Consider the following 15,324-nt stretch of genomic DNA (forward strand, 5'->3'; position numbering starts at 1 on the left):
TCTTTGGAAATAAAGCCATTAAGAAAAGCACTTTTAACATCCATTTGAAACAACTTAAAATTATTACTACTAGCATAGGCAAAGAGCATCTTTATGGCTTCGAATCGAGCCACAGGAGTGAAGGTTTCCTCGTAATCGATACCTTCTTCTTGGTTGAAACTTTTGGCCACTAATCTAACCTTGTTTCTAACCACAATACCAGATTCATCTTACTTGTTTTTAAAGACTCATTTAGTACCAATAACTAAATGTTCATTTGGCCTAGGAACAAGCTTCTACACCTCATTTCTCTCAAATTGATTTAACTCATCTTGCATTGTGATAATCCATGAATCATCTTTCATGGCTTCATCAATACATTTAGGTTCAATTTGGGAGAGAAAAGTGGCGTTGGCACGAAAATTTTTAAGAGAAGAACATGTTTGAACCTCTTTAGATGTGTCTCCTATGATTAGCTCCTTAGCATGACCATCTACATACTTCAAATCCTTGGGTAAGTATGTTTTGGAAGTGGATGGATCCAAGTTGCTAGTTGGAGAAGGGGTTTCATTTAAATTCAAAGTATCAAAATTAACATCATCATCAAAATCATTTTTCTTGATTTCAGAAATCTCATTGAAAACAACATGAATGGATTCTTCTGTAATTAAAGTTCTCATATTGAAAATACGAAATGCTTTAAAAATCGAGTAATAACCAAGAAAAATTCCTTCATCGGATTTAGCATCAAATTTTCCTAAGGCATCTTTTTCATTCAAGATAAAACACTTACACCCAAAAATATTAAAATATAAAATATTAGATTTTTTGTTGTTTCACAACTTATAAGGAGTTTTGGTGAATAAGGGTCTTACTACAACTCTATTCATAACATAGCATGTCATGTTTATGGCTTCGGCCCAAAAATATCTGGGTAGGCTATGTTCATTCAACATGGTTCTTGCTGTTTCTTGTAAATTTCTATTCTTTCTTTCTACTACTCCATTTTGTTGAGAATTTCTTGGAGTAGAGAAGTTATGGTTGTATCTATTAGATTCATAAAATTCTTGAAAATCATGGTTTTGAAATTCACCACCGTGATCACTTCGAATTGATGAAATCATAAAACCCTTTTCATTTTGAAGAAGTTTATAAAACTTGGTGAAATATCTAAAGCATTCACTTTTGTGTTTTAAGAAATAAGTCTATATGTATCTACTATAATCATCTACTATAACAAAGTGTATTTGCTATCTCCTAGGCTTGATGTAGAGATTGGTCCAAATAAGTCCATATGGATCAATTGCAATGGTCTAGAGGTACTTATTTGGTTCTTAGATTTGAAGCTACCCTTTATTTGTTTTCCTAATTGACAAGCATCACACACATTATGTTTGATAAACTTGATATGATAAATTCTTCTTACAAGTTCTTTGGATGAAATTTGGGTGATTAGTTTCATGCTAGCATGACTTAATCTCCTATGCTAAAGCCAAGCATCGTCATTCAAAATCAAAAAAACAGATTTCATTACAAAGATCATTGATGTCAATAGTGTATACGTTATTTTATTTTAATGCAATCATAGATGTGTTCTTGTGTGGTTTTTCAATAATGCAAGCATTAGATTCAAATTTAATAATACATCCTTTATCACACAATTGACTAATGCTTAAGAGGTTATGTTTTAAACCATCAACTAACAAAACATCTTAATAAAGAAGTTGGATTTGTTACCTATGGTTCCTTTGCCATTGATTTTACCCTTGTTGTTGTCTCTAAAGGTGACGTAGCCTTCGTCTATGCTAGTGAGCTTAGAGAATTGAGATGGATCTCCGGTCATATGCCTTGAGCATCCACTATCAAGGTAACATCTCTTGCTCCTAGCTTGTGATGGTATATGTTTCTATAAGAAAGGATGATTTTTAGGTACCCATTTAATCTTGGGTGCCTCAAAAACTGATCTAAATTGTTTATCATGTTGCATAGAATTTATCATGGTTCCTTTAGGAACCAAAATCAGTTTGTTCGGACTAACTTTCTTGAATGGATAATAATAAGTTCTATGTCCATGTTTGCAATAAAGTTTGCATTTGCTTTAGTGTCGAACATGTAAGATAGGGCCTTTAATGAAGGTGGTTGGATTTTGGTGAGAACATCTCACAAATCCGATTCCGCTTCGTTTAGGAACATGACCCTTATTTGTAAGGATCATATTCAAAGACTTACTACCAACCTCAAATTTTTTCAAGGTGTCCTTAAGTAGCAAGTTTTCTTTTTGGAGAGTTTCTAGGTCATGGCATTTTATACATGGAGCTAAACTATCATAATATTCAGTTTTTAATTTATCAAAATTACTAATAAGACTATCATACTCCTTTTTTAACAATAATATTTTCTACTAATTATTTTGTATTCATCAAATAAGTCATGGAAAGCATTTAATAATTTATCAAATGATAAATCTGCATCAATTAAATTCGTTACCTCCTCTTCGATGGCTATTAGGGTGCAATGAGCAACTTGCTCGGTGTTGGACTCCTCTTCTTTAGACGCGCTTGAGTCATCTCACATTGCTTTGAGCACCTTCTTCTTTGGTGTTCTCTTCTTGGCTTGGGGACAATCACTTTTGTAGTGTCTCAGATTCTTGCATTCGTAGCAAATAACTTGGTCTTTCTTGGGTGCAAATTTATTTTTTATGTCATTTTTAAACTTGTTTTTGTTAATAAATTTTTAAAATTTCCTTGTTAGAAGTGTCAAGTCATCGTCATAGTCCTCATCACTTTAGTTTTCTCTCAAGTGGTCTTCTAAAGTTCTATGTGTCATATCCTTCCTGTTCTTTGGAAGGATGTCTTCGTGCTCTTTATGAGCTTTGCAAGTCATTTCGTAGGTAATTAATGACCCGATTAATTCTTCAAGAGGTAAGTTGCTTAAATCTTTAGCCTCTTGAATAGTAGTGACTTTAGGGTCCTAACTCTTTGGAAGGGATCTTAGAATCTTATTCACGAGTTCAAAATCTGAAAAACTTTTACCAAGTCCTTTTAGACCACTGATGACTTTCGTGAAATGGGTGTACATGTCGCCTATGGTCTCGCTCGGTTTCATTCGAAAAAGTTAAAAAGAATGTATTAAAAGATTAATTTTTTTGACTCTTTCACTCTACTCGTGCCTTCGTGAGTCACTTCGAGTGTGTGCCAAATATCAAATGCAGTTTCACAAACCAAAACACGATTGAACTCATTTTTATTAAGTGAAAGTCTTCTTCTCCAATTCATTCCAATCGATCATTGGAAGAGAAGACTTTGAAAATCCATTTTAATAAGATTCCAAAGTTCAAAATCCATAGAAATAAGGAAAATCCTCATTCGGGTCTTCCAGTAGGTGTAATTCATCCCATTGAACATAGGTGGACGTGTAATAGAGTGGGCCTCTTGGTTTCCGGCATATGCCATCTCTCGTAGGTTTTAATCCGATTGAGAGTTAACCCCACTCTGATACCAATTGTTAGGATCAAGAGCACTAAGAGGGGGGGGGTGAATTAGTGCAGCAGATAACTTTCGACGATTTAAAACGATGTTCATACGATAAAAACACTTTCGATGAAAAACCATTTCAAAAAGTTTTTTAACTTAAGATTAAGCGAATTATAGTTGAAGAAAAGCAATGGAGGCAGTTTGTAGTTAAGATAAAGAGCAGAATGTAAATGCAAACTGAGATTTAGAGTGGCTCGATCAATCTTGACCTACATCCACTTTTGGCTTCCTCCTCCGATGAGATCACCGATGTCCACTAGAGGCCTTCTTTCAATAGGTGAAGGCCAACTACCCTTTTACAGCTTTACTCCTTTTGATGGGCTGAGGAGACAACTCTTATAGATTTTCACTCCTCTCTTGAATGATCAAAACTTAGACAAAAAGAGGGAGAAGAACTTTTGACCTTTTACAATACTTTTGAGCTCTCAAATTCTCAGAATAAGATCAAGATTTCAGTGCCCTTTCATGCAGGAAAGGGTGGGGTTTATAAAGGCCCCAACTGGTTCAAATTTGGAGCTCAAAAATATCGTTTCCCGGATTTTCGAGGTCTTGGTGGTACTACTGCCATAACTGGGCAGTACTATTGCCTGACATAGCTCGGAGACCGAGCTTAGGTGGTACCATCGCCCAGCATTCCTGGGAGACTGAGCTCCTAGGCGGTGCCACTGCCGGCCAGGAATTCTAGGTCCAAATGGGCTGATCCATTCAACCCAATTTGAGTCTGTCAAGGGCCCAATTGCCCCCAGATTAAGTTAATGGGATCACCTCCTATTCCTAACTTAATCTACATGCCAATTATAATATTTAAGACATTAATACTATAACTTACTCTGGTGCGTCAATCGCTTCTTTCAGCGAGCTTTCGACGAACTTCCGGCGAACATCCGACGAACCCTCGGCGATGCTCCGGTGGACTTCTGGCAAACTCCTGGACTTATGATGATCCACTTGGCAAGTTCCGACGAGTTTCTTTGGCAAGCTCCTGGACTTCTTGGATTTGTTCCCGCAGAACCTCCGACGACCGTCCGAACTTCCGTCGAACTCTCGAACCCCCAATGTGATCATGGTCTTGACTCTAGTGCAACTCCTACTGCATGTCTTACTTCCATCGTAGTTAATCCTGCACACTTATCTCAACATATGGATTAGATAACAAATGACAATTGACTTCATCATCAAAATCCGAGATTCAATAGAGTGGAATAAGAGAGAGTTAAATACTTCAAAGTCCCCCTACATTAGTCAAGGGTTTGGCTTTAATACCTACGAAGGGGGGATCGGTCATTCATGATCCTTTAATAGTTGTCAACTCCTCGGGAGGATGGCTTATACTCTGCGAACGAGTGCCAATCGACCCGTATGGGTTAGTATTGTGTAGTTGTTGGGAAATCTGGGATGACATCAATGCACAGCAGAAGAACAAGAATAGAGAACATATATTTCTTGCATAAAAAGTTTTCTTTTCATCGTGAAAAGATTGATGTGCAAAAACTTGTGAAACCGAAAACCTAAGCATACATAGGAGATTATGTTACCTAGGGAGATCGTATATCCCCAAATTCCTATAGATCTATAGGAGAGGATGAAGAAGGTCAATTGTCCTACTCTCTAGCGATGATCCATATGGTAGGGGCTACGAAGACACTCCTCAAATAGCAGCACAATCCTTCTCATAGTATGCACCACACAATCAAGGAGGGGCTGCCCCTTCTTGCTATCCACATACCTCAAATAGGGGCTATCGGTTGAGAATGAGAGGGAGAGAGGAGAATAGGAGGTGGTAGCCAAAAAGTACCTAGCATATGGCTCTTTGGTTCCCTCCTATTTATAAAGGCCCCTTATCAACTTAACCCTAATGGATCCTGCCCTTTTTGGTATTAGATCAACATCCAATTACCCAAGCCTCTTAGATTAGTGAGTCTCTATCCAATAGTCTCTTATTAGCTCTTATTGGATCTCATCGGATCAAATAATTCAGGAGCTTAATAAATATCCAATAAGTTAGGGGCTCCAACAGATATCTCATATTCGAACCTCTACTCGTCGTAGCACATACCATATGTGTATGACTCTCTAGACCCAATATCTAGTTTGTCATGAGTCATACCAGTCAGAACTCCTTTTGAGTTAGTGAATTATTATCACCATAACAATTGACTCGATTCATTGACTACGAATGTAGTAGGCTACTACGTCGTAGTCCTTTGGATATATATATCCTCAATTATCGTGTACCTATAGTCTCTTATCTATATAATATCCTAGAGACTGTATACCAGATATAGTATAATCAAGCTCATATGGTTTCTCCTTGAGTCTCACTCTAATCGAATTCTCTTAGAGAACTCTTTCTTATAGGGAAATCTAGCAACGACATCACATGCGCAGCGAAAGAACATAAAATAAAAATCCCCAAATTTCCCAAAAAATGTGTTCGTCATCATGCGATGGTTGGTGTGCAAAATCCACAAAACTGAAAACCATGCATGAGATAGTTGTGTTACCTAAGGAGATCGTATATATATGAATCCCAACGGATCTGTAGGAGAGGATGAAGGAGGTTAAGCGTCCTCCACTCTAGCGGTGATCCACAAAGTAGGACTACGATGAAGCTCCTCAAATAGTTACCCCAAAACTCTAAACCTGCTATCTGAAGAGAAGAAGTGGAGAGAAGAATAGGAGGTGGCAACCAAGAAAACCTCTAGCCTATGGGTGTTTGGTTCCCTCCTATTTATAGAGGCCCCCTATCAACTTAACCTGAATGGATCCTGCCCTCTTGGGTATTGGATCTCCATCTAACTATCCGAGCCTCTTAGATTAGTAGATCTTTATCCAATAATCTCTTATTGGCTCTTATTGAATCTCATCCATATGATCCTATAATTCAGGGGCTTATTGGATATCCAATAAGATAGGGGCTCTGACGGATATCTCATATATGAATCTCTACTCGTCGCAACGCCTACCATATGTGTATGACCCTTTAGGCCCAATATCGAGTTGGCCATGAGTCATACCTATCAGAATTCCTTCTAGCTTAGTGAATTATTATCTCCAGAATAATTCAATCGACTCATCAACTACAAACGTACTATGCCACTACGCCGTAGTCCCTAAATGATACAGCGGAATCCAATTCATTGGACTTGTCTGTCCTCAATTACCATGTATCTATAGTCTCTCATCTATCTAATTTCCCAAAGACCATATATCAGGCATGGTGCTATCAGACCCATACGGTTTCTATTCGAGTCTTACTCTAATCGAATTCTCCCGAAGAAATCTTTCTCTCTCAATCCAAATAACCCTAGCCAGGGATTTATCTATGCAAGAACATATAGGATATTCATCTTATAACATTGAGTGTGGATAATCCTCTATAGTCCTCGTAAGGTTGGCTGCTATTCCCGATGATCGGTTGTGTTAGATATGAAACTTTTAAGCCTATAAGTCTGGTATCAAAGAATGGAGTACTCATGTAGGACATCCTTGGTGTCTTAAGTCTAAGGACCAGGTATACCACTAGGACAATGAAATCGCTATTTGATAATGAGGTATCATTAACCATCTAGCATTCTTTGAGCGGATCAATCGATGAACTCATTCTCCAATGAGCACCTACACTATAGCCCTAGTGTCCCCACATGAGCAACTATGAGGTTAGCTACCTCTATCATATAGACGGATATACATTACACCAGTCTGTCCGGTTATCTAGATGTCCCGCTCGAGTAAACTATAACCATGATTATTTAGGGCCTTTGTTTAAAGGTGAATCAATCTCATTATCATGATCTCATCATGATCTGATTCCCATTGCACAGATACATGGACATTATAATATATATATGTATATATGTAACAACAAATATAAAGTGATAAAATATCAAAATATAATAAGCAAAATGAATATGTATCATGTCACACGTGCCATCACTCACGTGATTGGCTTCCAGGGCACATATGACTAGCAATCTCCCATTGAACTTAAAGCCAATCACCTATGTATCTAATCTCCATCAGACCCCTATTATGCTCAAATACAATCTGAGACAATGACTTTGTCAATGGATTAGCGATGTTATCTTCCGATGAAACTCTTTTCACTACTATATCTCCATAGACCATGATCTCTCTAATAACTTGGAACCTCCTCAGAACACTTCTTTTAAGACCTGGGCACCCTCATTTGAGCAATCGCCCCATAGTTGTCGCAATATAAGGGAATTGGCTCCTCGATGCCCAACACGATTCTTATATCTGTGATGAACTTCTTTATCCAAACTCCCTCCTTTGCTACCTTTGCTGCAAAAATGTACTCTACCTTTGTGGCCGAGTCAATAGTAGTATCTTGCTTAGAACTCTTATAGTATACTACTCTATTTTGGGTGAACACGTCCCCCAAATTAGACTTGTGTTAGAACCCTTGCAGATTCTAAACTTGGGGTTGGTCTATTTAGGGGATCGGCCTCCTTGGAACTCTATAGGGGTTCTTCCCTCTAAGTTGCTGCTCAAAGGCTGCAAAAAAGATTTATTTATTGCTTATTAAAAGAGGAGGAATATATGACTATTTATAGGGCTTCTAAACCCTAACTCCTAAAAGAACTCCTACTCAAGACTCTGTTAGGATCAGGAGGTCGACACTAAGAGGCGTGGTGAATTAGTGTAGCGATAAAAACTACATCGGTTTGAAAAACTTCGTACGATAAAAACCGTTTTCGACAAAAAATTGATTTTAGAAACATAACTTGAAAGCGTACGTAATGAATTGAAGGCAGTAAGCACTTAAGGAGGTTTGCAGTAAGGTAATAGCAAGAATAAAATGCAAACCAGAGAATACGACAATTTTATAGTGGTTCTGTCGTCGTGACCTACATCCACTCTACCGATTCCTATTCCGTCGAGGCCACCAGCATCTACTATCGGTCTTCCTTCAATAGGCTAAGACCAACCACCTTTTACACCCCTCTTCTCCTTTTACCGGGTTTAGGAGGTTACTCTTACAAGCACTCACTCTTCTCTCTAAACAAAATTCTAACACTTAGACTAGAGGAGGATTCTCACAAGAGATTTCTATAGCAATTCTTCACTTTTTAAACTCTCTGTGCTTGTATGTTTTAACTAGGGATGAGAGGAGTATTTATAGGCTTCAAGTTGATTCAAGCTTTGAGCCTAAAACTTTTCCATCCCGGGTTCTCCGGGCACGGGCGGTACCACCGTCTAGTATCAGTTTGACATTGACACTACCCTAGGCGGTACCACCACCCAGGTTTGGTGGTACCACCACCTGGCACCCTGCTAGGGGTGGTACAATCGCCCAAACTGGCGATACCATCGCTTGACACAGTCTGGAAGACTGTGCCATGACGGTGAGACTTCTTAGGGCATTGTTTGGGCATCTCATTGGGCCCAACACGGTCCTTACATGGGCTTTGCTGGTCCCTAATTAGGTTGATCCAAATCCAAACCTAATTACGTGCTAACTACGAAATCTAAGACATAATCTGAACTAAACAAGTCTATAAGTCTATTCTTCCAGCGAGGTTCTGACAATCTTCTAGCGAACTTCCGATGATCTTTCGAAAATGTTTCGGTGGACTCCCTGCAAGCTCTTGGACTTCACGATGATCTTCTTAGCGAGTTCCAATGAGCTTCTCTAGCAAGCTCTAAGACTTCTTGGCTGGTTCCGCCAGAACTTCCGACGAACTCTCGAACTCCCAACAAAGTCGCGTCCTTGACTCCGGGACTTCATTTTGCTTCATGCCTTGCTATCATAGTTAATACTGCACATGTAAAAACATACTTCGATCTAGACATTTAATACTAAGCATTAATCATATTGTCTAGCATGTCATTGGTCCATCGACGCTTCGTCCAATTCTTCGGCGCATCATCCTCTCTTGCGGCCTATTACCCAATCAGCCAGTTGACTCCTTAACTCCGATATTCTTGGTGCAATATCCGCTCTTCTTGGCCCGATGCCAGAATCCATAGCCCGGAGCCTTCTGTCGATACGTCGATTGTTCCTCAAGCCTGATGTCCAAACGTAGATTTTTCCTACTTTAATTGTCTCATCCTGATTGAAGCATCCTGTGTCACTCAAAACGTAGATTAAAATATAAACATATATCGATTAGTTTCATCATCAAAATATGAGATTCAACAATCTCCTCCCTTTTGTTGATGAGAACCAATCGATGACGAAGTTTACCAAAATCCCAGAGTTTAAACAAACTCCCCCTGTCAATATGGCATATAACTCTTGGATTCAAAAATCCAAGCAAACATGTCATGATCAAATCATGCATAACATCAACATACTTCTCCCCCTTTTTCATCAGCAAAAAGGAGAAGTCTAATTCTCATGTGTTTGTGATAGTAATTAAACTTATTGCATGAAAAATATAATATCAAGTTTTATCATCATGCAATTTGAAGCTAGAAAATTTGGCAAGTGTTACATCATGCTTAGAACATTCAAGCTATCAAGTAGTAGATATGCAAGTTTTATAACATACAAGCTACCAAATTTAAAGATGTGCAAATTGGCATATTTGCTTATTGAGATAGGCAAGATAACACTTCTTTGTCTTGCTTCTTGAAATATGCAAGTTGCGAAGTAGCAAATTTTTGCTTCCTTTGCAATGTTTGAGCTAGCAATTTTGCTTCCGTTGCAAAGTGCAAGTTAGCATGTTTTGCATCTTGAGCTAGTAATATTTCTCCCCCTTTGTCATTGTCAAAAAGATGGGAAGACCCTTTATATCAATTTCTATATCATGACAAAGGTAAGTATCAATCTTATTTGTGCATCATTATATTTTCAAATTAAAATATGCATAATTTTAAAACCATACATTTCATTTTTGATGCATGATAAAATAAATCAATCATTATTATAATCATATCATACATGATATTAAGACATTAAAATTTTTAAGCATTTATCAATATTTTTATCTGTTAGGATCAAGAGCACTAAGAGGGAGGGAGGGGGGGGGGGTGAATTAGTGCAATGGAAAACTTTCGACGATTTAAAATGATGTTCATACGATAAAAGCGATTTCGATATGAAAGCCGATTCAAAAATTGCTTTAACTTAGATTAGGCGAAGTGCAGTTAAAGTAAAGCTATGGAGGCAATTTGCAGTTAAGATAGAGAATAGAAAGTAAATGCAAACCGAGATTTAGAGTGGTTCGGTCAATCTTGACCTACATCCACTTTTGGCTTCCTCCTCTGATGAGGTCACCGATGTCCACTATAGGCCTTCTTTCAATAGGCGAAGGCCAACCACCCTTTTACAGTTTCATTCCTTTTGACAGGCCTAGGAGACAACCCTTACAGAATTTTCTCTTCTCTCTTAAAATATCAAAACATGGAAGAAAAGAGGGAGGAGAACTTCTAGCCTTTACAACACTTTTGAGCTCTAAAATCACAGAGTAAGATCAAGCTTTCGGTGCCAATTCATGCAGGAAAGGGTGGGGTATATATAGGCCCCAAACTGGTTTGAATTTAGAGCTCAAAAATATCTTTTCTCGGATTTCTAGGGTCCTGACGGTACTACCTCTTGACTGGGATGGTACAACCGCTTGACAGAGCTCGAAGACCGAGCTCTAGCGGTGCCACCGCCTGACTAGGGCGGTTCCACCACCCAGTCTCGCTCGAAGACTGAGCCTAAGCGATGCCACCGCCTGACCTAGGCGGTTGCACCACCCAGATTTCCTAGGAGACTGAGCTCCTGTGTAGTGCCACCGTCGACCTGAGCAGTGCCACCGCCGGTCAGAAAATCTGGGTCCAAATGGGCTGATCCATTCAGCCTAATTTGGGTCTGTCAAGGGCCTAATTGCCCCCAAATGGGATCACCTCCCATTCTTAGCTTAATCCACATGCTAACTACGATATTTCTTTAAGATATTTACTGCAACTTGCTCTAGCGCGTCAATCTCTTCTTCCGGCGAGCTTCCGGCGAACATCTGACGAACCCTCGGCGATGCTCCGACGGACTTTCTGCCAACTCCTGGACTTGCAACGATCCACTTGGCAAGTTCCGACGAACTTCTTTGGCAAGCTCCTAGACTTCTCGAATTTGTTCCCGCAGAACCTCCGACGATCATTCAGACTTCTATTGAACTCTCCAACCCCCAACGTGATCATGGTCTTGACTCTGGCGCAACTCCTGCTGTATATCTTACTTCCATCGTAGTTAATCCTGCACACTTATGTTTGAACTCTTGCAGATTCTAAACTTGGGGTTGATCTCTTTAGGGGATCGGCCTCCTTGGAACTCTATAGGGGTTCCTCCCTCCAAGTTGCTGCTCAAAGGCTACAGAAAAGATTCATCTATTGCTTATGAAAGAGAAGGAATATATGGCTATTTATAGGGCTTCTAAACCCTAACTCCTAATAGGACTCCTACTTAAGACTCCTATTCCCCTACAACTCCTAATTCTTCTCTAAGAAAAAACCTCCTACATGAATGTCCCTCTCAATTAGGACTCTCCTAGCTAGAGTCCTAACAGAATGTCCCTCTCAATTAGGACTCTTCTAGCTAGAGTCCTAATAGAGTCCTAATAGAATGTCCATCTCAATTAGGACTCTCCTAGTTAGAGTTCTAATAGAATGTCTCTCTCAATTAGGACTCTCCTAGTTAGAGTCCTAACAGACCCGCCCTCTTCAAATCAGCCTTGTCCTCAAGGCTGAGATTCCATGAACTCAGTGAACCGGGTCTTCAGCTCCTCATATGGTTCTCATGTGGCGTCTTCAAGTGGTAGATTATTCCAATGCACGAGTACTTCAGTAGAGGGATGTCAGCGACGCATCACGATCCTACGATCGAGGATGGCTTGTGGTTGGGCTTGAATAACTCCATCCTCAGTTGTGTTGGGCAGTTGGATCTGGGGTGACTCGTGTTCTCCCAACTTGGGCTTTAGGCATGATACGTGGAAGACAGGGTGAATTTTGGCATCCTCAGGTAATTTAAGTTTGTACGCCACGGCTCCAATATGCTCTGTGATTTTATAGGGCCCATAAAAACATGGGGATAGCTTCATGGAGGCTCGAGTGTTGATAGAGAGTTGCTTGTATGGTTGTAGGTGAAGATAAACCCAATCTCCTACTGAAAATTCTCTTTCACTTCATCGTGTGTCAGCTTGCTACTTCATTCTGGCTTGAGCGGTAGAGAGATTATCTTTTAACAGTTATAAGAGTTTGTCCCTATCAATCAATTCTTGGTCAACCTGATCTACCTTGGCTGAGCTAATTACATACTTTGGAATCACAAGGGCTGGTCGACCATACAATGCTTCATAAGGGGCACATTTTGTAGATGAATGATATGTAGTATTATACCACCATTCGGCCCAGGGAAGCCATTTCGCCCACTCTTTTGGTCAGTCGCTAGCGAAACACCGGAGGTACGTCTCTAAGCACCTATTTACCACCTCTGTTTGGCCGTCAGTTTGTGGATGATACGTTGTGCTCATTTTGAGTTTGGTGCCTTGTAACTGAAATAACTTGGTCCAAAATTTACTAGTGAAGATCCTGTCACGATCACTTACGATAGACCTTGGCATCCCATATAGTTTAACAATATTTTCTATGAAAATCTAGGCAATTCTAGCAGTAGTGTAGGGATTTCTCACAGCACAAAAATGAGCATATTTCGTAAGTCGATCAACCACCACGAGAATCGTGCTTTTACCTTTGGAAGATGGCAGCCCTTCAATGAAGTCCATGGAGATGTCAGTCCACACTGAGTCTGGTATGGGCAGTGGTTGTAGCTTCCCTGGATTTGCCACAGTTTCACCCTTGTGCTGTTGACATACATCACATTGTGCCACATATTCAGCAATAATTTTTTTCATCCCTCTCTAGTAAAAATTTTGCTTCATTTTTTTTTAGGTTCTTAGGAATCTAGAGTGCTTTATTGAAGGTATGGAGTGCATTTCATGCAAAATGATTTTGATGCAAGGGGAGTCAGGTATAAGCACAATGCGACCTTTGTAGCGTAGATCCCTCGAATCCCAGGTGTAGTGGGCTATTGCACTTGGATCCTCCTCCAATTTTTTTATGATGTTGCTGATCTCTGGATCCTTTTTCCATTCTTCCCTAATATCCTCGATGAGACTGGTGGTAGGAAGGGAGACGGCTGAAACCTTAGCTTGTTCAGGTAGCCGTGAGAGTGCATCTACAACAATGTTTTCTTTCCCTTTTTTGTAAATAATTTCATAATCAAATCCAAGAAGTTTGGTTACCTATTTTTGCTGCTCAGGGGATGATATCTTTTGCTCCAAAAAGTACGTGAGGCTTTTATGGTTAGTTTTAATTTGAAATCGCCGGCCGATCAGGTAGGGTCTCCACCTTGTTACTGCGTGTACAATGGCAAGCATCTCCTTATCATATACTGACATGTTTTGATGGGAGAGAGATAATGCCTTGTTAGTGTATGCGAGTGGTCGACCATTTTGCATGAGAACGGCTCCAATTCTGACTCCAGATGCGTCGGCCTCAATGATGAAGGTGTTAGGATTAGGAGCACTAAGAGGGGGGGGGGGGTGAATTAGTGCAGTGGAAATATTTCAGCGATTAAAACCGAAAGCTGTGTTCGTTTGATAAAAACAATTTTGATGTAAAAGCCAATTCTAAGATTACTTTAACTTAAGATTTAGCGAGATGACGTTAAAGTAAATCTACAAAGGTAGTTTGCAGTTTATGATGAAAATCAGAATGCAAGCGCAAACTGAAATGCGACGTTCGTACGATAAAACCAGTTTACGTCTAAATGTCAATTTTGAAGATACTGAACTTTGAGATATGTTTTATAAATGCGTAGAAGGCAGTTTGCAGTTATGATTAAAATCAAAACGTAAATGTAAACTGAAATGTAATGATCGTACGAAAAAGTCGATTTATGTGTAAATGCATATTCGGAAAGCTCGGAACTTAGAAACTCGTTCGTAAAAACGCAGAAGGCAGTAGCTATTTAGGAGGTTTGCAGTAAAGATAAAATGCTCAAAGTAAATGCAAACCGAGATTTAGAGTGGTTCGGTCAATCTTGACCTACTCCACTTTTGGCTTCCTCCACTGACAAGGTCACCGACATCAACTAGAGGCCTTCCTTCAATAGGCGAAGGCCAACCACCCTTTTACAGTTTCACTCCTTTTGATAGGCTTAGGAGACAACCCTTACAGAAATTTTCTCTCCTCTCTTTACAACTCAAAACTTTGAAGAACAGAGGGAGGAGAACTTTTGGCCTTTACAACAATTTTGAGCTCTAAGAATTACAGAAAGATATCAAGATTTCGAGTGTTAGTTGCTTCCTTTCAGTGCTGAATGGGTGGGGTATTTATAGGCCCCAACCCAGTTCAAATTTGGAGCTTAAAATTGTCAATTCTCGGAATTCCAGGATCAGGCGGTTGCACCTCCTAACTGGGGCGATTGCACCGCCTGGCAGAGCTCGAAGACTGAGCCTCTGGGCGGTGCCACCTCTGTCAGGGGCGGTTGCACCTCTCTACTAGAGCTTGAAGACCGAGCTCAAGCGGTTGCACCTCCTGACTGGGGCGGTTGCACCGCTTGCTAGAGCTCGAAAACCGAGCTCAAGCGGTGCTACCTCCTGTTAGGGGAGGTTGCACCGCCGAGTCTCGCTCGGAGACTGAGCCCAGGCGGTGCTACCTCCTGGCTTGGGCGGTTGCACCTCCCACAGCAATCAGGGTCCGAATGGGTAGATCCATTCGGCCCAATTTGGGTTTTTCAGGGGCCCAATTGCCCCAAGATTAAGCTAATGGGATCACCTCCCATTTCCAACTTAATCATTGT

This window comes from Musa acuminata, chromosome BXJ3-3 (assembly GCF_036884655.1).
Source record: "Musa acuminata AAA Group cultivar baxijiao chromosome BXJ3-3, Cavendish_Baxijiao_AAA, whole genome shotgun sequence".
NCBI lineage: Eukaryota > Viridiplantae > Streptophyta > Magnoliopsida > Zingiberales > Musaceae > Musa > Musa acuminata.